The sequence below is a fragment of the Mustela lutreola genome, chromosome 9 (genome assembly GCF_030435805.1).
Source record: "Mustela lutreola isolate mMusLut2 chromosome 9, mMusLut2.pri, whole genome shotgun sequence".
Taxonomy (NCBI): domain Eukaryota; kingdom Metazoa; phylum Chordata; class Mammalia; order Carnivora; family Mustelidae; genus Mustela; species Mustela lutreola.
Window position 1 is genome coordinate 27777323 of NC_081298.1, and position 21586 is coordinate 27798908.

General features: G+C 48.6%; 1 protein-coding gene across 10 annotated transcripts in view; it reads left to right on the forward strand.

Annotated features, from left to right (window-relative positions):
• Positions 1 to 5169: 5169 nt before the first annotated feature.
• Positions 5170 to 21586, forward strand: part of SNPH (syntaphilin) — a 36068-nt gene continuing 19651 nt past the window's right edge. For 4 of the 10 annotated variants that reach the window (XM_059133699.1, XM_059133693.1, XM_059133696.1 and 1 more), the window contains exons 1-2: positions 5172 to 5306; positions 5569 to 5674. The gene's annotated coding sequence lies outside the window, so the exon portion shown is untranslated. Of the gene's footprint in view, positions 5307 to 5568; positions 5675 to 20111; positions 20269 to 21586 lie in introns of all 10 variants that reach the window. The other 6 variants (XM_059133689.1, XM_059133691.1, XM_059133694.1 and 3 more) reach the window with 3 other exon arrangements.

Genomic DNA, 21586 nt, shown 5'->3' on the forward strand with positions numbered 1-21586 from the left:
GTTTTATTTCTTATTTAAATGTTTGGTAGAATTCACACATGAAACAATCTGGATCTGAGAATTTATATTTGGGAAGGTCTTAAACTACGAATTCCATTTTTTAAAATAGCTGTAGGCCTATTCAGTTATCTTTTTCATTTTGAGTGACTTTTGGTAGTTTTCGAGGAATTGTTCCATTTCATCTAAATTGGTGATTATGTGTGTAGAGTTGTTTGGAGTATTCCCTTATTATCCTTTTAATGTCTGCAAGGTCGATGGTAATAATACCTCTTTCATTCCAGATATTGTTAATCTGTGTCTTCTTTTTCTTTTCAGTCATACTAGAGACTTATTAAATTTATTGGTCTTTTCAAAGAACCAGCTTTTGGTTTCATTGATTTCCTCACTTTTTTTTCTTTTTTCAGTTTTATTAATTTTTGCTCTGATATTTAATATTTCTTTCCTTTGGCCTGTTTTTGAGTTTGTTTTGCTAAAATGGAAGCTTACTTGATTTGAGACCTTTCTTCTTTTCTAATTCAAACTCTTAATGTTATGTATTTCTCTTCAAGTACTGCTTCAGCTGCATCGCCCATATGTTGATATGTTGTATTTTCATTTTTGTTCAGTTCAAAATATTTTCTAATTTCTTTTTTTTTTTTAAGATTTTACTTATTTATTAAAAAAAAAAGATTTTACTTATTTATTAGAGAGAGACAAAAAGAACATGACTCAGGGAAGAGGCAGAGAGAAGGAGAAGCAGACTCCCCACTGAGGAGGGAACCTGATGCAGGGCTTGATGCCAGGACCCCCAGAATCAGAACCTGAGCCAAAGGCAGGTACTTAACCAACTGAGCTACTCAGGCATGCCTATCTTCTGATTTCTTTTGAGACTTCCTTTTTGACCTGTAGATTATTTAGAAGGATATTATTTAATTTTCAAGGGAGATTTTCCTGTTATCTTTCTGTAATTCATTTCTAGTTTAAATCATGGTCAAAGAACATACTTTAAATGAGTTAGATTCTTTTAAATTTGTTAACGTTTGTTTTTGTTTTATGACCCAGTATTGGCAGATGTTCCATGGCACTTGAAAAGCATATATTCTGCAGTTGTTAGGTGAAGTGTTCTGTCAGTGTCGATTGGACCTAGTTGATTAACAGTGCTCTTCATTTCTCCTTATCCTTGCTTGTTTTCTGTCTACTCATTCTACTGATTACTGAGAAAAGAGAATTCATCTCTAAAGCTGTAATTGTGAATCTGTATTTCTCCTTTTAGTTCTAATGGCTTTTGCCTCATGTATTTTGAAGCTCTTGTATTAGGTGCATACACATTTACAATTATATCTTCCTGGTAAGTGACCCTTTTATTTTTGTATAATGATTCTCTTTAACCATGGTAATTTTCTTTGCTCCGAAGTCTACTTTTTCTCATCTTAAACCACTCCAGCTTTCATGATTGCATGGTATGTGTTTTTCTATGTCTTACTTTTAAACTACCTATATCATTATATTTAAAGTTAGTTTTTATAGACAGCATCTATTTAAGTCATTTTTTATCCATTCTGATTATCTCTTTTTAATTGATGTATCTAAACCATTTAGTTTGGGGGCGCCTGGGTGACTCAGTCATTAAGTATCTGCCTTTGGTTCAGGTCATGATTGCAGGGTCCTGGGATCAAGTGCTGCATTGGGCTCCCGGCTTAGCAGAAGGCTTGCTTCTCCCTCTCCCACTCCCCCTGCTTGTGTTCCCTCTCTTGCTGTGTCTCTCTCTGTCAAATAAAATCTTTTAAAAAAAATAAACCATTTATTTTTAATATAAATATTGGTATGTTTGGACATCGATCTGCCTTTTAATATGTGTTTACTATTTGTTCTCCCCATTTTTTGTTTCTCTGTTCCCCCTTTCTTGCCTTATTTTAAAATATTTGAACATATTTTTAGAATTCCATTTAATTTACCTGTTTTTTTTAACTATATCTTTTGTTATAGGTATTTTTAAGGATCCCTGAGAATTACAATATATACACTTAACTTTTCACACCCTACTTAGAATCAGTATTTTACCACTTTAACTGGAGTGTAGAAACCTTACGTCATAAAAGTTCCCTTTACACTTCCTCCTTTATATTGTAATTGTCTTATCTATATATATTGAAACCCCATCAGACTGTGTTATGATTTCTGCTTTCAACTGTCAAACTTACTTCAAAGAACTCAAGAAACGAAAAAAGTTTCTTAAATTTACCCAGATATTTACCATTTTTATTGTTCTTTCCTTCCTTTTATTTCATGTTTCCTTATATCATCTCCCTTCTGTCTGAAGAATTTTCTTCAGCAGTTCCTTCAGAGCAGGTCTGCTGACAATGAATTCTTTTAGTTTTTCTTTATCTGAGAATATCTTTATATACCTTTATTCCTGAAGGATAATTTTGCTGCATATGGAATCCTGGTTGTCTGATCTTTTCTTTCAGTGATTTAAAAATTTTGTTCCATTTTTTCTTGCCATCTATGGTTTTGGTTGAGAAATCCAGTTATTCAAATCCCTCTTCCTGTTTAATTAATGCATACTTTTTCTCTGATTGCTTTCAAGATTTTTTTCTTAAGTTTTCACTAGTAACTGAAAATTATTATCATTTTTAAATTATTATTATTTGGTTCCTTTCTTTGGGGTTCATCAGAAAGCTGGAGTGTGGATATTTATTTACTCTTCTCTTTTGTTGGCTTCTTCCCACACTTGCACCTGCATCTGGAGCCAAATGATGGGAAGACATAAGGAGACAAAAAATCAGAGGCTCACCCTCTCTCAGGACCACAGTTACTCTGATTGGAGAAGTCTCTCCTTCTCTCAGAGTTTGAGACATGTGGGTCCCTGTTGTCCTAGCCACCACTGCAGGATCACCTGGGGGCTGGGTCATGAGACAATGGAGAAAAGTTTAAAGAAGGAAAATTATTTTCCCCCACTCACACTGAACAGAAGAGGGTCTCCTTTTCCTGAACTTCAGGTCAGAACTAGAGAGCTACTTTGGGAGCTTTCTCTGTGTTGATTCTCCAAGTCCAGATTTGGGTTGCCTTGAGACTAGGCCAGGAGATTCCAGAGGAAACAAAAATGGTAAGTTTGCTAGTCACCAAGCCAGAAAATTCTGGCCTTCTTCCCCAATTTGCCTGCTAGTATTTTCTCTTCAGACTCCTCATGTAGCTGCTATTTGTTCAGGTTTTACTGCTGCATTCAGTTTATTCTGTTTATCCAGGGTAGGAATCAAAATTGCTTTTGAAATAAAGCAAATTTGAGTATCTCATAATTAGTATAAAACAAAACTACTAATTTTTTTAAAGATTTTATTTATTTATTTCAGAGAGAGAGCTTGAGTGTGCACTCATGAGTGGCAGGGAGGGACAGAGGGAGAAGCAGACTATCTGCAGGGGAGAGGGCGGCTGATCCCAGAAGCCTGAGATCATGAACTGAGCCAAAGGCAGCCACTTAACAAACTGAGCCACCCAGGTACCCCCAAATTACTAACTTCTTTAGAATAATTTGATTTATGCTTAAAATCCACATTTGTTGTAATTTACATTTTAACTAAATACTGGTTCTCTTCATCACATGCCTTATAATGCTGAGGAGAGAATTCTTTACTAGCTAACACCATCACAGATGGAAGTAATATGGGTGCAGGTGCTCTCTTGATTGGGGGAAGTTGTTTGTGGAGATTTCTGGGAAATGTAGTCTTCTAAATACCAAGCCTAATTAATTAATTAATTAATTAAACCAAATCCAAAAACTCATGGGGACAGACAAAATTTATTTTAGTGAGGATCTTAGAAATTATCTCCTGATAAGAAAACAAATTGTATGGTTTCCTTTGGTTTTGCTTCGAGTGCAAAGAAGTCACACAATTTAAGTGGGCCTTATGGCAGATAGAACATATTATTGATTAACTTGCTAATACAGCATTAGGTTGTTTTTGCTTTTGTTTTTTGACAGCAGACCTTATTTCACATGGCTTTTTCAGCTACAATTTCCTATTCCTGCTACAATTGCCCTGCCATGTTATTCCACAAGGCATATTGTAATGATGGCCATCTGAAAGGAAAATTCAACTTAATAGACTAGAAGGAAGAATATAATCAACACCAAAAAAATTTATAGACATAAGTTTCAGAATTATAGGCATTGTTACAGAGTGGTGGATTATCACAAATTCCAGCCACAGGAAAAGATTTAACTTTGACAAATAACAGTAAATTTAAAGTAAAAATTTCCCCCCTGTACTTTATAAATACTGTTCTCGCCAGGCCAGTACTGCAGAATCATGATACAAAGAGGGCAAAATCACTTTACAAATTCTCTCTCAGCTTAGGTGGAGGGCAGAGGGTAACAAGTTCGTCCCAAGAGTAGACAGACTTGACCTAAGAGTCTTAGGAGATAAGGATGGCATCTGGCCTAGTTTGTATGGAAGACTGGGCCTGGCACAAGGTGTGCTTGCTCTCTCATTCACTTAGTCAGTATTTACTGAGCTCCTGGTAAGTGTCAAGTACTACTCTAGGCACTGCGAGGATAGCAAGGGAAAGTACAAAGTTCCTTCCCTCATAGAACGGACATTCTAGTAAAGGTGACAATGACAGACAAATAGTATTTATACAACATTTCCGACAGAGGGAAAAGGTGTATAATGAACACTTAACCCAGGTTATGATGATCTCTCTGTGTTTTCAAAGATTAACCATCTCAATACTTCAAAGACAAACATTTTCATTTTCAGATATTTAAGATTCTTGCCTTCATTTTCCTTACTAGTCCAAATGCTGTTCACATTTAATAAGTGACCCCGGTACTCAGAAGCGAAAAGTGTTCCTCACGGAATTCAGATGACATAACTATTTAACATAAAACGTCAGCGTGCCAGGAAGTGAGATTGGTATCATCGACCCATGTTTCAGATGAGAAAGCTGAGGCCCAGGGAGGTGAAGGGACTGGCCCAGGATCCCACCACCTGTCCATGGACACTGCGCTTTCCTCAGTGCCCCACTGCCCAGCTCTGAGCACAGGGTGGCGTGTAGGTGCGAGAGGACCCCACCCCATGCGTGCTCGCGCCCCGGCTCCCACGCCCTCTGGAGCAAGATGCCAACTATCTCTTTAAGAAGGAAAGTGAAGACGGGCCGCTTACGCAGCTGCCATCGAGCCGCCCACTGGCTGGTCCCTTCCATCCACCTCACCCTCCCTTTCCCTCCCTCCCGGCAGCCCCAGCCCTGGCGAGCCGCCTCCAGCAGGGGCTCCGGAGAGCAGGTCGGCGGCCTGGGCAGGGCAGCCGAAGCCATGGAAGCCTCCGCAGGTGATGACAGGGACCCCGGGGACCTCCGGGCCCACCGCCCAGCTGCGCCCACTGCAGCGGCGAGTGCCGAGAGCGGGTGGGGGGAGGGGAGGCGCGGGCCGCGCCGGGAAGCAGACGGGACCAAGCGCCCGGCAGGCAAGCAACCTGCCCCCAGGCTTCTTGGCTGCTGCGGCCCAGCTGGCAGCTGCGGGGGGCTCGGCCGCCCGGTGTCCCCGCCCGCGTTCACCCGCCCCTGTCTGTGTGTTTTCCCCCGCCGCCGCAGGTTGCTGAACAGGGCCAGACAGCCGCAGCCGCGACTGCAGAGGCGCTGCGCCAAGCGGGGCCGGAGCGGTGCGAGCCGGCGGGCTGCGGAACGCCAGCGGACTCAGGTGAGGAGGCCGAAGCCGCGCCGAGAGGGGACCCTGCGCTGCACCCGGCCGGCGGGCGGGGGCCGCTGGGGACTGCCCGCTGCGGTAGAATCCCTCAGAGGGCACCGGCCGAGGAGGGGTTAACCGTGACTCATTCCTACCCTCCCTTCATTCCCCCCCACCCCCAAACCGTGAAAATCACTAATTACTGGATGCTGATTACTGCGGGGAAGATGCCCAAGGTGGGCGATTAGGAGAGGTTTGGGGACCACCCTGTTCCTAAATGTCTTCCTCTTATGGCGTTTAGCAAATATTTAAGCCCCTTTCCCTTTTTGAGGTAAAGCAAGGGTACCTAGGGGTGGAAGAAGGATGGAAGAAGGGTGGAACCCCCCGCTCCCAACCCAAGGTCAAGTGCCAGTGACTGCTTCTTTACCACATTCCCCCCTGCGAAGGGGCAGGGCTCTGCAGTAGATCTGGAAAACATACCCATGACCCCTACAGAGGGAGGTCTGAGCCCCAGTCTCCAGGAGCTCCTGCAGGATAGGATGCTTTCTCCCTCGGCTCCTCAGCAGAACACCTACTAGCCTGGGAAGCCCCATGTTCCCTTCCTCAACCCTGCAGACTGAGGAGAGGCCTGGTCACAAGGCTGCCTGTTTCCTCTGCCCATCTGGAGGTGTGGGATGGACTGGAGGAACTTCTCGGGGGGAAAAGGTGGTCTCTGCAGGCACGGTGGTGTAAAGGAGGTGCCAGAGAGTGGGGTTTGAGTCCCTTAGGCTGCTAGTAGGCCCCCAGTAGCCATCTTAAAATCCTTTAGGCGTGGGTGTCTGTCTGTTCATCTGTTAAATGCAGGAGTTGGATTCAATGGTCTGTATAGTTATGACATGTCATTCAAGTAGCTCTTACATGTCAGGGGGACCCCTCGAAAGCAACCCAGAATTTAAGTCTGGGCTTATGAAATAATTGGGGTTTCCTCAGTTGGCCTTTTTCAACTCTGGACTTCTCTAGTGAAACATGACCTTGTGAGCCTCGTGAAACAGGAGGCACTAGGCAGTCCTAGAGTGGCATCCCTACTCCATTGCTGGGGTGACCTTCGTGGGGTTGCTTTCCATCCCCAAGCTTCAATTTCCTCATCTGTAAATCTGGGAAGAGGCAGCCCTCAGAGGGCTGAGTGATGATTAAATGAGAAATGTCAGGAAGCACCTAAAACAGTGCCTGTGCCTGGCACATAGTAGGTGTTCAAGGGTCACAGGACTTGAGAGACAGACTCGGGGAAGACAAGAGGGGTGGCTGCTTTTAGCCTCTTCTCCCTGCCCCCCACCCCACAGATCTCTTCCACGGCCCTGCGGATGGCATCCCTGCCAGGGGATAATGAATGCTGGAGTATGTTGGGCTGAGGGCCTAGGAAGCATCCAGGAGATACCAACATTTCCACTGCAAGGGCTGTGACATCATTCTAGCAAATGATGGTCCCAAGGAGGCATATACAGCCCAGCACTGGGTTTGGGAAATCTTGGCATCCGAGGGCAAAGTCCCTAAGGGAAGAGAAACATCAGAATCTTGTGTGCTGGCAGGGGTCAGGGACTGGGGCCTCCTGATCCCATAGGGAGCCCGCTGTTGCTCCCTTGCCCTCCCTGGAATCTCTCACTAGAATCTCCCTGAGACTGGCAGTTGAGTGTTTGGTGTCTGTATTTCCTATTCTTTATCTTCCCTCCTGCTGTCCTTCCAGCCCAGCACTCACCCTTTCTTGCTCCAATGTATTCCACAGATACACTCTGCCTCTTGACAGCATGATAGAGAAGCCTCCCCATAGGCTGGGGCAGGGCATATTGCTGCTGCATCATTTGGGCCAAATGAAGTTGTGTCCCCACCTGCCCTAAATCCCCATTAGATTGTGAGTGCCTCCTGACGGATGCCCTGTCTTCTTCCTATCTATGTCTCCAACCTCTAGCCCCTGGCTAGGCACAAAGTAGGTGCTCAGTATGTGTTGAATGAGTTTGAGGAAGTTATGTCCCTAAGCCCACTAGGTTAGGGAGAAACTGCGGGAATAGGTTGTAGGAAAAGCACTCTTAAGCCCAGGGCACTGTGCAGGTTGCTAGTGGCCATTAATCACTAGTACTAATAGTGTCGTTAGTGTTAATGCCAGTAGCCAGCGGTTGGTTCATCTTCTCCTCGAGGCAGGCTGGAAGGGGCTCAGTGAGTCTGGGAGAGGGGTGACGTTGGCAAACAGATGGTGCCTGCTGGTTTAAGAGAGTGTGAAGGGAAGAGGGTTGGGAAGAACGTGATTCCAGCCCGTCGCTGTGCTTGTGGGTATTGGGAGGGGGGCGGATGAAGAGAATCAAGTGGGCCAAAGTGCACACGCAGTAGAAAATCCGGAGACCCAGGCCCCAGGTCCCACTCCACCCCTGCCTCAGTGTGTGACCTTGGGCCAGTCAGGACCTCTGGGTCCTGATGACAAGTCCAGATGACAGGACTGGACGACTTGATCCTTAAAGCCCCTTCTGATCTGACGTTTTGTCATGTGCATTTTGTTAAATGAAAATGGGACAAGTATTATTACTCTTAGTATCATCTCTGGATTATCAGGCCATGACTTACCTTGGGTGGTCCTTGTCACACATTATACCTGTTTGGAAGTTGGGGAGCCCGAGGCTGAGAGAGACTTACTCGGCTGTGGCGGTACAGATAGGAAGGACAGCATGTTACATGACACCAGTCTGTCTGACCAGGAAGCGCGTGCTTTTCCAAAGGTTTCACTCCCCAGCCTCATGCAGACTTTGTTGTCATCACCATGAATTGTGTGTGCTCTTGTGCACGTGCCTTGGGGTTTGGAGAAGGGAAAGCAGTGAAGGGATCATGACCGGAGATCAGGTGCTTCCCCAAAGTGATGACTTCAGAGAACTTGCTGGGTTGAAGAGTGTGTATGTCAGGGTGGGAAGCCTTCCTTTCACCATGAGCCCTGCTTTGCTGGTGGGTGGTGGGTGCCCTTTCACTGCTGGGCCTGAACAATAGTCACGAGAGACGCACAGTGTAAGTGCTCCCAATGGGTTGTGCTCTGTTTCATTTATTTCTACGACAATCCCGGTATGACTTTGACCCATTTCACCAGAGACAAAGCCAGGGTGGAGAGAGGAAGAGCCCCGCCCAGAGTCACACAGCTGATGAGCTGGGGGCATACCATACTGGGAGTCAGAGTGGTGGTCTCTAGTCTGGTCCCTGGTGTTAACTGAGTAACTTTGTGTAAGCCGGTCTCCCTCTGAAAGCTGGCATTTCCATCCTGCAGATGGACAGAGACCTAACTGCCACCTTGTCCCAGAAAAGGGGTGGGGGTTCCTTGTCTACGCTGGTCAGCATTTGCTTATTATTTCTTAGCCAGACCCTGGGCTTGGGATACAGGAAAGTAAGAGGTGACCCCTCGAGGGGCGCCTGGGTGGCTCAGTGGGTTAAAACCTCTGCCTTCAGTTCAGGTCATGATCCTAGGGTTCTGGGATCGAGCCCCACATCGGGCTCTCCGCTCGGCAGGGAGTCTGCTTCCCCCTCTCTCTCTGCCTGCCTCTCTGTCTACTTGTGATCTCTATAAAAAAATAAAAATAAAATCTAAAAAAAAAAAAAAAAAAAAAAGGTAACCCCTCGCTTCAAGAAACTGATACCTGAGCAGGAGACAAACATCTAAACATGCAGGTCTGATAAACCATCTAGGAGCCGTGATGCATACTGATTAAGGTGTGTAATGGCAGGTCAGAGAGGGGTGAAGACCTTTCTTATTCCGAGGGCCAGGAGGGCTCAAAAGACATGGTACCATTGTCACGTCCTTGTTTTCAGAGTTGAGTTTATGAATCAGCATCATCCTCGTTATCCACCCAGCTTAGGACATTTCCAGACTGTTCTAAAGATTTGTTGGCTTTTGACTCCAGCCACACAAAAAAGTGGCCATGGAGTCTGAGGGACCATTCAAGCTCACCCTGGCACAGCTCTAGTGGAATAATCCATTTGTCCCAGGAGTCCGAGAACCTTTCCTGTCTTTAGAGGCTTCTGGAGGCAAGGCTCTCGAAATTCCTCTTGGCAAGCCTGTCTAGTGCTAGATTGCTAAACCAGTAGGCTCGGGGACTTCTTCATCTCTCTTCCCAGTGTGCCACCTGTCTGGAGTACCTGACACCTGGAGAGGTGAAGGCATTTACCCAAAATTACGCAGCAAGGCTGGAATCTTAACTCTGGCCTAATTGGGATTGTATTCCTGAGCCATATGGGGTCTTTCTGCATCCAGGTCACCAGGGGCTGGAGGGCCATTTCTTCACTGGTTGGGCAGCTCATGCTGAGGGAAGGCTTGATGCCAGTGATACGGAGCTGGAGCAGAGGGCCTACAGAGAAGAGGAGGCCCATGTCCCTCAGGCTGCTCTGCCCACCCAAATGGACACATACTCATGCAGGATTTGTTTCATGCTCAGCAGTGTCCTCTGAACCAAGGTGCTGAGCCAACCAGAAGGGAGTGTCTGGGAAGCAGCCTAGGGAAGTGGAAAGAGCCAGCATCCAGGCATCAGGAGCCGTAGGTCCTCATCTCCGTTCTACTCTGCCCTCAACTCCCTGGATGACCTGGCCTTGGCTTTTTCACACCCACAAACCAACAGGCAGAGGCGGAGGTGTCTGAGGGTCCTTCAAGTGCTGACTGGCCAGCTCTTTCTTCTGTTCTATAAGCTCTTCAGGGGAACGAGTGTAGGTAGGATACAGGTAACCGTAACTTGAGGAGGAATGAGAGAAATATAACAAGAGGCACGAGCAAAGGCTCTGTGGGTTTGCTGGAGGGAGGGGGCTTGGGGAAGGCTCGCTTCAAAAGCCACCACTTCAAAGGCAGGGTGAGGTGAAGATAGAGATGGTTTAGGACTGGTGGGTTGTTGAGGGTTTTTTGTAGTTGTTGTTTTTTTAGGTTTTTTTTTGAACCAGGAGAAAGAGGAAAAGCGTGCTGTCATTCTGGAACTGGAAGGCTATACAGGAGAGCAGTGCTTCTCAGACTTAAATTTCAAAGATCAGTACATTTGGGAATCTGGCCTAGCTTTGCCATCTTTGTATTTTGCCAGATGGACATTCAAATGACACTTAAACAGATTTCTGTTTACTACCATTGCCGTACAGTGAGAGAAAGAGCATTTTAACACCTCTACCCCCAAAGCAAGAAGACTATATAATATCAGTTAGAAAAAAAAAAAAGGTACTCCAAATTAAATGCATTTTGCTTCATTAAAAACTCTGCTGTCCACATTTTGCTCTGTGCATCACAGACGTGTTCTTGTGTTCAGGAGTCACGCTGCTCTCTTTCCTATTCTGTGAAATGGGGACATGAGGCTGTCTACCTCCTAAGGTCATCAGGAGGTCTAGATGCCATCAAGATGCCAGAATAAAACATGGAGAGCAAGCAACCTCAAGTTCCGTTGTCTTGACTGTCGCCCCCTGCCAAGCACTTACTGGCAAGAGCTGGCCTCCTCCATCTCTCTCGCCATGCCAGTGTACTGGTCCTGTGTTCTGAGGATCCTCTGACTTACAAGAACAGGGATGTTTGTGACATCTTTTGTTTCTAAAATGTGGCCAACCAGGCAACATTTGTCTATTAAAATGTGTCTGCGGCCGGCCCTCCATGGGCATCCTCCCGTGTGAATTCTAGATACAAGCCCCTAGGGCTCCATAATTGCCCAGCGAGAGTGAGGGCAGGGAAAGGTGATGAGGTTGGAACCGCAGACCTGGGCCAGGATGCCTGGCATCCACAAGGCTGAATGACTCTGGTACTTTGTGAGATCTCCTTCTGGGCCCACGGCTTCCAAGGCTCTCCCTGTGCCCTTTCCAGCAACACTGTCAGAATTGTGTCTCCTCGTTGCCCCTCTTGAGGCTGGTGCTGGCCAGGCCTCCCTGCCACAGGGGCTCTGGAAGCTGGGTCGGCATCTTCCAAAGAGGGGGTTTGGCTGGCGGCTTGTGAGGCCTGGCACAGAAGCCACCCTTGAGAGACAGGCGTGAGGAGCTTGGTGCGGGAAATGGGGGGCAGGTCCCGTTCTTTGGAAGCCACGGTGGTCCTGCTGCCGAGGTCTGCTGCTGTCTGCTTGGATTGTGCTGAGGGCCGGCCCACGAGTGCCCTCTGCATGTACAGCCCAGCCACGTGGCCGGCACAGAGAGAAAGCTGGCCTTTGCTGGGGTGCAAAGCCTAGAGCAGAGAAGGACCTCAGATGGGGTGAAGGGAACCTGGCTTGTGTGTCTGAAGCATGCGGCTCAGGGTCGAGGCCAAATTCTGGGGCAGCCGCACCATGGCTGGCAGAAGGAACTTCATCTCCGAAGCCCCAGGGCCCAGCTCGAGCCACACACACATGGGGGGTGGGGCGGGAGTCCTGGAAAAGTTATGAGCAAATGATAAGTAACTGGGTGTCCCTTTTGGCCAGAATCCTGGGTTGAGAGACCCTTAGAGGCCAAATGGCAGTTTTGTACTCAGTGTCTGTATGTGTGCGTCTGGGTGCACGCGTGCGTGTGTGCCTGGCTTCCTGAGAAACACTACTCCTTGCTGGGGTTGCTTCTCCTTCTCTTCCCCCACCCCTTCCCCTCTTTCTCCTTCTCCCAGCTTTATGGAAATGTAGTCAACAGGCAACAAGCTGCCCATATTTAAAGTGTATGGTTTGGTAAGTTTTGACACGGTGTGGATCATCACCACAGTTAAGATAATGAACAAACCCATCATCTCCGAAAGTTTCCTCTTGCCCCTTTGTGTAAGTCCTCCCTCTCACACCTCCCCCATCCCCAGACAGCCACTGATGTGCTCTCTATTGCTATCCATGACTGTGCATTTCCTAGAATTTTATATAAAATGGAATCCTGCAGTGTGTGCGTTTTTGGTTGTTTTTGGGGGGGTCTGGCTTCTTTCACTTAGCATAATTATTTTGGGATTCATGCGATTTTCAATATATTCCTTTTTATTGCTGAGTAGTATTCCATTGTGTGGATGAAGAAAAAACACAGTTTATCCTTTCCGTTGCTGATGGATGGACAGTTGGGTCTCTTCCCAGTTTTTTTTTATCACAAATGCAGCTGCTGTGTGCGAGTCTGTATGTCTTTGTGTAGATAATACTTTCCCATCCTCTTGGGCAAAACCTCCCAAGGATCTCCAGAGTGGCCGTATCATTCTATAATCTCATCTTCAGACCCGCCGCCTCGCCAGCCCTCAGTGTGGTCCGTCTTCTCCCTGTTAACCATTCCGATAGGTGTGCAGTGGGATCTCTTTATGGCTTTAATTGGCATTTTCCTAATGACACATGCTGTTAAACATCTTCGTGTGCTTATTTGCCATCCATATAGCTTCTTTGAAATTTCAGTTCTAACATTTTTCCCACTTTTAATATTTAATCATTTGGTTGTTTGTCTTCTTCTTACTGAGCCGTGAGACTTCCTTATACATTCTGGATGCAAGTTCTTTGTCAAATATGTGTCTGTTGCCCTAGCAGGCCCAGTGGGAGTTACAGATTCAATGTGCACATTCGGGTGAGAGAGAAAGAGACAGAGACAGAGAGAAAGTTTCTGAGGGAGACTGGCTTCCTAAGGGACTCCTGCTTCTGGATTCATGTCTTCTCTGCCACATGCAGAATCCAGAAGGACAGCTCCTAGAGTTCTTAAAGGTCACACATCACAACAGCTTCTGGGTCCCTGAGATCCCATGGGGTGGGGCATCAGAGTCCACACAGACCTCTGATCTCGAGAGGAAGGGGTACCTTGTGCCTTTTGTTCCTTGACCCTAGTCATGTCAGGGAACTTTCCTGAGCCACCCTCACCTGGTCTGTAAGGTGGGCACAGCTCATGAGTGACAGGCCTGGAGCTCTCTATCTAGCCGTCCAGCTCCAAGGACATGGAATATGTGTGGGCGTGACCTATGGCCACCAAGCAGCCTTTGGGAGGCAGAGGAGGGAGAGCTGTGTATCCACTAAGGAAGGTCTGCTGGCTCCGCCCTGGGCCGAGTCTAGGGCTGTGCTGGCTGGAACAGCCCTGGGCAGCCTTTCCTGCTTTGCTCTGGGCTGGGCCGTGTCTTCTTGAAGGCCTCATCACCTCTTCTGCCAGGGCCTCCCACCACTAGCCATGAGCACGCCTGCTGCTTACACCAGATGCCTGTGTGTGTGTGTGTGTGTGTGTGTGTGTGTATGTGCGCGCACGCGCTCATGCACAGGCTTAGAAACCCTCAGAAGGTGAAAGACTGTGGTCCGCAGGCGAGCCTGTGTGCAAACAGCCTACCTTCTGTGGTGTAAGAAGTGCTCTGCAGGGAGCGTGACCAAGGGGCTCCCCAAGAGCAGGGGGGATCTCCAGCTTCTGGGAAGCTACACGCAGGCATCCCTGCTCGAGATGAGCCTGGAAGATGAGGAGGATGAGGAGAGCTTGGAAGGGCTTTCTGGGCAGAGGGCACTGCATCGGCAAAAGTATGAGTTCACAGGGTGGGCTCAGATGTGATGAGAAGCAGGCTGGTGAGGAAGGCAGTTGCCAACTTAGCACAGTGGTAAGTTGCCAACTTACCCACTCCATTGGGTAGAAAGTGTTTTCTCTATTTTACAGATGGGGAGACTGAGGTACCAAGAGGTCAAGGGAGCTGTGCCCTGAGGCTCATGAGTCAGTCATTGGCAGAGCTGAGGGTCCCAGCTGCTGACACTGTGTCAGGCTGTGTCCCAGGAGAGGTAGCCCCTCTCTGGGCTGCTTTCCCAGTACACGGTGAGCTCGTGGGGTTCTTAGGACTCCCGGATCATTCTGTTAGGTTGCCTGACTTCTGTCAGCAGGTGTCTGTTAGGCCTTGAATCGGAACCCACCATGTCCCTGGCTCCTAGGGAGATCCGAGCCGCCGGAAGTATGAGGCCCACTCCTCTTTGGGTCTTTGTGGGCTAAGAGACCTGTGGTCACGTTCTCGAGCCCAGGCTGGGTGCTGCGGCTCACTGGTATTGCCGATGCTGCTCTGCGGGCTTTTGTGGGTCAGTTGTGCAGTCGCCACCCCTGACCCACATTAGGGTCCTGTGACCAGAGGGAGAGTGAACACTGGGCAAGTGGTGAGTGGTGTCTGCCCGCCTCCCCTGCCAAACCTACCCAGACACCTGGGCTCCACCACGTTTCTCCCCATGCCCTCATTCCCCACTGTCCCTCTCTTCTGTGCCCTCAGGAGCCTTCATCCTCAGTTTCTCGGGAAGTCATCTTTGCTGCTCTCATTCCCTCTCCTCTGCTCCCCTTTAGGGTCTCCTGGTGCCCCTCCCCCACCCTCTCCAGCCCATCCCCAGCACAGCTGGGACAGCATCAGCTTCTATAAGATGAACCCAACCTTGTCATTCCTCTGCCCAGAACTCCTAGGCTCCAAAGGCCCTCCGCCTGTGCCCAGCCTCCCCCTCCACTCCCCTGTGCCGCTGCCCCTGAGCTGTCCTCCTGCTGGCCCCACCCCCGCCCCCCTCACTGGCATCTGGAATGCAGCTCTGCACCCATCCTTCAGAGCCACCGCTCACTGCTCACAGGTCCCTCTCCTGAGTTCTGCAAAGGGACTCGCCCCCTCCCTCCAGTCATAGCCCCTCACTGGCAGGAACTGTGAAGTGGGAGTCCTGGGCCATTAGGGAGCACTCAGCACACAGCAGAGGCTGGGTGAACGTGGACTGAAGCCACCCGACACAGCTGCCACATGGGGAAGAAGCGCTGTCGTCAGCAGAGAGGAGAGGCTCCGGGGGACTGATTTCAGTCCTGCTTCGAGCCAGGCCGCTCCTGAACTTGTTGCCTCCTGAAGTTTCCCCCTTGCCCCATGTGGGTGAAGATACTTGGCCCAAAGTTGAAGAAACCCTGAAAGATCATCGCAGATAATTCCTGTGGGAGCTTGAACTTCTTGCCTTTTAAGAGGCAGAGCTGAGCGCCGGTGGTTTTGTCAAGTAGGAAACACAGCTGATGTGCATGTGCGACGAGGGAGAGAATCATCTGGTCACTCAGGCCTTTCGGAAAGCAGTTTGGCAGCATACTTGGTGAGGTTGTAAACCCACCCCCGGGGATCTATCCTGAAGAAGTAGGTCTGCATAGAGGAAAACAATTATGCACAAAGGTCTGTATGGTAGCATTGGGTTTTTTTTGGCTAGTGACAAAGTCTAAACAGTCAACAAGGGAGGCCGTTAACTTAGCCACGATGGGCCCATGAAATGGAAAACTGCGCAGCCCATAAAATACCTTATATAGGGGCGCCTGGCTGGCTCAGTCGGTGGAATGTGTGGCTCTTGATCTCAGGGTTGTAAGTTCGAGCCCCATGTTGGGTATGCAGGTTACTTTAAAAAAAAAATCTTTAGGAAAAATATTTTTTATAAAGAACATGCCATGACATAGGCAATTCTTAAACCACGTTAAATTTTTAAAAGCTATAAAGGTGCATATATACCATGTTTATAACGACGTAAAAATAATTTCCCACCTCCCCTCAAAACCATGTTTTTCTGTGCTTAGAAAAAAACTGGAGGAAATGGCAATGAAATTAAACAGGAGTTTATCTTTGAGTAGCAAAACTGGAAGTTTTTTTTTTTAATTGTGCTACTTTTATAACTATAATAAATACCTTCACAAATATAACTATATTTAACCTTTTAAAATTATCCAGCGGGAGCTAAGGGAGTCCCTTTCAATTCCATGAACTTCTTGGAATGAATCATTCACTTGTCTCCAGGTCCTTGGTTTATAAAATAAGAGAAAGAAACTAGTGTTCACTGGGCCGTTACCGAATTAAATTCTGCCAACGGATATCCCATTTTTCAGATGAGGAAGGTAAAGCTCACAGTGGATTCTTTGCTAAGAACTAGGTTTTGCCCCAGGACTAAGCCCCTGCTGGGTATGCCAGCACCCCCTACCCTCCCTTATGATTCTGAAGATCTTTGCCTTCGAGGTGGGGGCGGGGAGGTGGGGAATGGGACAGGACAGGTGAGAGGGACACCTGAGAGCACTGTGTCAACAAAGCCTGTGCAGGAGTTTATTTTACAGGGTAGGGAAGGTCAGCTGGCCAGCAGGTGGGGAGAAGCACCTTCTCCTGACAGCAGGCAGAGCAGGTGTTCTCTGCTTTAACTCTCTGGCCCCAGCAGCCTCTAGCTGAACGAAATCTCCCCCTCAGGCCACGTTCCCATTCTTCGGGTTCCCAGCCTCCTTATGCCTCTCAGCGCCCGGGATGCAAAGCTTCAGGCCTAGGGTTCGAGTCCTGGCTCCACCACTGATTGACCTGGGGCCTTGGACACACCCCCCACCCCCCACTTACCTATAAAGAGAGATTGGACTAGACCAGAGGTTCCAAAGTCCAATGCCAGGCAGCTAGCACAAGCAAAACAACCCAGGTGTGAGAGCAAGAGCACGGATAAGAACACTAGCCAAAAAGAACCGCCTCCCAGCCTCAGTGGGTCAGAGCCATGCAGGAATGCAGACAAGAGAGACAAGCCAGAAATCTAGATTTTTAAAAAATACAAAATGTCTCAATTTATTAATGTCAACTCAGATGAAAACGCATACATATGCAGGCCGAGGGAAAGCGGTCCACAGGCATGATGATATGGCCTGTTGGGCTACCCATCTCTGGCACCTTCTGGCTTTGGCTCTCTGGTTCCTGGACTCCTAGTCTACCAACGGAGAGGGGGCTAGGCAGAAGGAGGCCCACCCCTGTCAGAGGAGGAAGGCCAGTCTGCTAGGAAGAGGTGGACCTAAGGGGCTCTCCTGGGCCCTAGGCTGATACATGGGCTTTAAAAGGCTCGGCCCTGCTGCCTGCCAGAAACTGCCCCTGCTGTGGCTTGTGGGCTAGGTACAGAACTTGGCAGTTGTCCTACACAGCCTGGCTTCATCATCGTGACCATGATGAACCTCACATTCCCACAAGGAAGTTGGCCCTGTACGTGACCATCATGCCCTTGGAGGGGACCTGGCAGGGGCTAATGGGAATGTTGGGTACCTGGAGCTGAGCACACTCGGAGTGGGAGTACGTGTGCATGTTGGGTACCTGGAGCTGAGCACACTCGGAGTGGGAGTACGTGTGCACACTGTGTGTACACACAGCTGGGCCCAGGTGTGCCGACCTGTGTCTTGGAGAGCTGGGCTTAGTGTAGTCCATCCTTGTTCTTTGCTCTGGTATGTTCTGCGAAGCTGCTGCAGACCTGGAGCTAGTGACCACGGAACCCCCACTGCAGAGGAAGAACACAGGGCTGGCGAGCCTCTGCTCACACCGTTTCCGTCGACGGATCCATACATTGCCTTGTTTTAGGGTGTTTCTATCTAAAGACAACTCTTTAATATAAACTGTTAATGTCATCCACGTGGAACTCATACGGACAGCTCGGTAATTTCTACTGAACGATGTCACCTGACATACGAATTTTCGCTGGAAGGCACATCACAGCTTCTCTTATGTGGAAACGCTAGCCCCTGAGCTATGCTGCGGGTCGTTTTATGTGGCAAACTCACCAACAAAAAGTACAAAAATGTAAAAAACAAAACAAAACAAAAAAAAAAGTGGCACCAATTAAGGCTGTAGAAAGGACCTGTTTGCAGTATTAGAAGTGAAGCAAGGTCACTCCCATCCCATCTGGGAACGTACACATCAGGAGCTCACATTCTTCACCCGACGTGTGCGTCCCCCAGAACCTCAGGTATTGGTCTGGGGGATACAGATAATTTTTACCGAGTAGGTGAATTCGCAAATACAGAATCTGCAGATAATGAGGCTCCCTTAGAATCGTGTATCCTTCATCCTTCTCTGGGGGCTGCCACCAGGATTAGGAGTTGTTGGCACAACTAATTGGGCTTTCTGGTGCGGAGATGTAATTTGGAGGGGGAGCTGCACTGGTCCTGGGCACCTCCCTCCCAGCACTGCCACCTCATACCTATCAGTGGGTCCCCTGAGTCTGAGCTTCCTTGGTGGTAAAATGGAGAGGACACTCCCTAAGCTGTAGGGGGATATAAGTGTGAATTGTGAGCATAAATGTGGAGCCCCCAGGACTCCCCAGAGGGCCTGGCTGGGTGCTGAGTGACGGCTTTCATCCTTTCCCCTCAGGTGTGGTTATTAAGGGTTTTGCCCTCCAGTCCCTGCTACATCCTGACGATTCAGGTAACTTCCAGCTCATGGTCGAGCAGGAAAGACAAGCCCCCTTTGTACACCACGTGTACAAAGAAATATAATATAATATAATATAATAATATTAACCCAGGGCCATGGAGCTTCCCCCCCCCACCCCGTTTTGATTTGCTAAGAAGCCTGCACATACTTGGATGATGACATCAACCCACTTATTCAGCAAATATTTATTGAGGGCCTCCGATGTTCCAGGCGCTGAGAATTATATAAAGAACAAAATGCATAGACTTCCTTACCTTCCTGGAGCTTATATTCTGGGAATAAAGTAACATAGAACTATCTGTCGCTAAGAACTATGGAAAAAATGCATGAGCAGAAAGAAGTGCTGGGGAGGAAGGATTGTATTTTATTCGAACAAAGTGGTCGAGGCAGGTTCACTAAGAAGGTGGCCTTGGAGTAAAGACCCGCAGGGGGAGAGAGAATACACAGGCAGAGATTGGGGAGAAACTTCCAGGCAGGGAGAACAGCCTATGCAAAGGCCCTGAGAAGGAGTGTGGCTGGGGCAGCGTGCATGAGGGGAGCAGGAGGTGAAGGTCAGAGGGAGGAGGGGGAAGACTGCAGGGCTCAGCATGAGCCAGAGTGAGGACTTTGGCTTCTATTCCAACATGGGCCACTAGGAAAGGTTTTGGGCAGGGGAGCAGCAGGACCAGAGTCATACTACAAAAGGCCCTCTGGTACTGATGGGTGCATCCCCCAGAGGGAGCTGCTGGCTTGGGCCAGAGAGGGAGCAGGGAGGCCTCACATCCAGAGCAGGAGCTCATATTTTGGACATGTTCATTATTAAGACCGTCCATTAGATCAAAGCGGCGATGTCCTGAAATTCTGCAGTTTGGTAGACAAGGGTTGGTTTGTGACTTTTTTTTTCCTTATGCACTGGACTAAGTGTCTACAAATGATTCTGTGGTCAGGGACCCCTGAGATACTAGCTATTATAATATTTCAGATTAGATTCTGGACTGGGGTGAAGATGTAATGTGTCTGAATAACACCAGAATTAAGACTAGATCCAGGCTGGTAAATAATGACTCCTGTTGGTGGAATGCTGTGTACGCTGGGCTCCTGCTAGCCATGTCGTGGCCCTCTCACTGACCATGCGCAACAACTGGAAGTAGCCCCATTTTACTAAAGAAACTGAGGCTCAGAGAAGTCAAGTCCTACTGTCCCAGAGATGGTGATGGAGTTTGGAATTCAAATCCAGCTATATTGGAGGCCAAAGTCATGGTTCCTGCCTCTTAGACTAAGCCTCTTAACCTTTAACCATTCAAAGGACTTTCAAAGTCGAACAGATGGTCACAGAATCTCCCTTTTAAGGCATTTTTTTTTTTAAAGATTTTATTTCTTTGACAGAGAGAAACACAGCAAGAGAGGGAACACAAGCAGGGGAAGTGGGAGAAGGAGAAGCAGGCTTCCTGCCAAGCAGGGAGCCCGATGCAGGGCTCGAACTGAGGACCCTGGGATCATGACCTGAGCCAAAGGCAGAAGCTTTACCCACTGAGCCACCCAGGTACCCCCCTTTTAAGGCATTTTTAACTGCTTGTTTTCAGTAAATGAAGGGGTGGGGCAGCTCCTCCAGAGAGGGAAGACTCATTGAGAGAAGTGTTTATAATTACCCACCCTCCGTTAGCAAGTGTGAGCCATACCCGGCCCCTCCCAAAGGCCCCCCACCTGAGCGACCATGAAAGAACTGGGCCTGACATGAGCAATGCCCACTGGAAATCAGCCAGACAGGGATCATCTGCTGAGGATGGCAGGGAAGCTAGCCGCTGGGAAGGAAAGGGGGCCTGGGAGGAGAGAGGATGCATGCTAACATGGCGGGGTGTGGCTCCTGGGCTCAAACAGGACCAGTTGGGCCAGACTAGTGTCCCCCTCCTTGGGCCAATAGGACTAGTGTCCCCCTGCTCAGCCCCCAGGAGCTTCACGGAGATGGATGAGACTTGGCTCCCAGCAGGAGCGGCACGCCCAGGATGGCTGGTGGGGTGGGAATCAGCTGGCCCACCTTGGTCTCGTGTCCCCTCTCCCACAGGTCACACTGTGGCCTTGGACAAATCTGTGGTTTTCTGCTTAGGAAAGAGTGGCAGTTGGACTAAATTGTGAAGCAATGCTGGGGAGAGTGAGAGAGGGAGGGAGGGAGAGCCAGAGACAGCTGGGGTTGATGTGGTTCCCAGGAAGATGGACACCGTGTGATCTCAGAGCGGGAGGGGCTGTCCATGGAAAGGGGCTGTGATCCCAAGCAGAGGAGATGACAGGCCCACATTCCTTCGGTCCTTGTGTCCCATATGTGTTTATGTGTCCTTCAGCCTCCCATCAGTGGAGCACCGGCACACACAGGGTGCCCCGGGTAGGCTCTGAGGGCTTGTCCCTCCTTGAACTTGCAGGTTTCCCAATGGGCAGTCCTTCCCCACTGCAAATCCCATGCAGAGGTGTCTCTTGTAGTATTCATTTCAAGATCTTTATGTCTCCTGAAGAACTGGTCTGCTTCTTGCTCTTCTTTAACCGTGAGAACGAGAAGACTGGGCATAATTTCTTGTTTTGCATTGGTGGCCAGGAAGCTCAGAGCTGCTTCTGAACCTCGTCCACAGTGCGTTGTCATCAGGCTGTGTCACTCCCTTCTGCCCTCCCCGGTTTTGGTGTTTGTTTTACCATGTGCTATTGTGAGCTGCCCTGAACTGAGTGGGACGTACGTGGTCTTACCTCTTACCCTTCCATGACTTCTTTACGCAGAAAGCTACCCTTCGTTCTTATTTTCTAGAACTTCTGCCTGGATTCAAATGAGGGCAAGGGCTGGGGGTTCTCTCGCTGCACAATGATAGGTCGTGACAAAG